The sequence below is a fragment of the Frankliniella occidentalis genome, unplaced genomic scaffold (genome assembly GCF_000697945.3).
Source record: "Frankliniella occidentalis isolate FOCC.00 unplaced genomic scaffold, Focc_3.1 Scaffold31, whole genome shotgun sequence".
Taxonomy (NCBI): Eukaryota; Metazoa; Arthropoda; class Insecta; order Thysanoptera; family Thripidae; genus Frankliniella; species Frankliniella occidentalis.
The window spans coordinates 1752399-1753869 of record NW_026267161.1 but is presented as its reverse complement, the minus strand read 5'-3'; positions in this window follow the sequence as shown (position 1 = coordinate 1753869).

Sequence of the window (1471 nt, the reverse complement as noted above, 5' to 3'; positions counted from 1 at the left end):
GCCGCAATGTTGTCTGCTAAAACCAAGTGCACCAACATTCCCCGTAGAAGTTCTACTTCATGACAACTGTTGTAATGTTTCTAAATATTATTGTTTTAGACTCAGAATTAACTCCCTATTGCTCAAAACATTAAGTCCTTGCAAATTTCGTACTTTATATCCACCGCAAGTTTTGATCTCATAGCAGTTCTGATAACATCCCTCTTTGTCAAGTTGGCCAAACTGGGGTTGCGGCCTCGATCGGGATCGCGACCATCGGGTGTCAACCGAGCCTGGAAAAAGGTGGCATCGCTAAGTTTAAGCTAAGGCTGCGGTAAAGATTCCGTTCGCTCAGCCAATTATTAAACATGTACCATATGAAACTGGATGATGACGAAATTAAAAAGAAGGCTAGAACAGGCGCTATTCTCGGTATTCCCTTCAGGTCACAAGACAAGAGCATTGTTGCAAAAGTCGGCGCTTTCAAAAAGATGCGCGTTCCGTGAAAACCAAAATGAATATGAATCTACAGTTGGCGGCACAATAGCAGAAGCAACATCGGCAGACGGAACTTAGACTGAAAACTTGTGAAATCTGTTAAGAGTTCTCAAAAAAGTAGTGTCAAACTTGAAAAAAGGTCCATTGTTGGTCACGCCTACAACATTCCCAGTTTCGAATGGTACAAGTATCATAAGTGTACATATTCTGTACTCCGAGCATGAATAGCGTTACGCGTGACATCGCACTGAGATCAATACTCGTTCTTCTACCACTGAGTAGGTGCAGGTGGTGGTAAAGAACGAGTAAAAAACAAAAATTAAAAAAAAAAATGCGCTGGCCGGGAACCCCAGACAGTTCCAGACTGGTCACAATTGAGCAACCTCAGCTGCCACAGAAGTGAAGGAGATAAAATATATATCTGCCCCAGCCGGGAGTCGAATCTCGGGCGAGCAGTTTGACACGAGCACGATTTAGCGCTCTCGGCCGCCCGCCCGTCTTCTCCACGGCGCGTTCAAAGTCGGTTCTGTATTACGGGAGACAAGGAGCGACGCCAGTCAGCGACAGCGTAGAATGATTCGTTCCCTGGAGCGCCGATCTGAATGTCGCCTCTATGGCTCAGTCGGTAGCGCGCCCGCTCAGAGCGCGGGAGGTCGGTGGTTCGACTCTCCGTCTGTCGGAAATTTTTCTCATGCCACCACGGTACCTCCTATCAATATGCGCTTATTTGTTTTTAGTCCACACAGACCCGCTCATTACTAAGGGCTCTAAACAGAACCGCTCATCTGCACGGGTCCTACGCAGAACCGCTTATCTTTCTGAAATACGGGCGGGTGATTCCCAGATTTCAATGGATGTTTCTAGGCGCTGAGCTTCAATTTCGAAACAAAAAATGTAACATACTCTCTCGTCTGTACTGGAACACCGTATTTAAACTGCTATAACCCGTAGAAGCCTCCGATATTGGGTGATATTGTAGTAAATACGAGGGGCA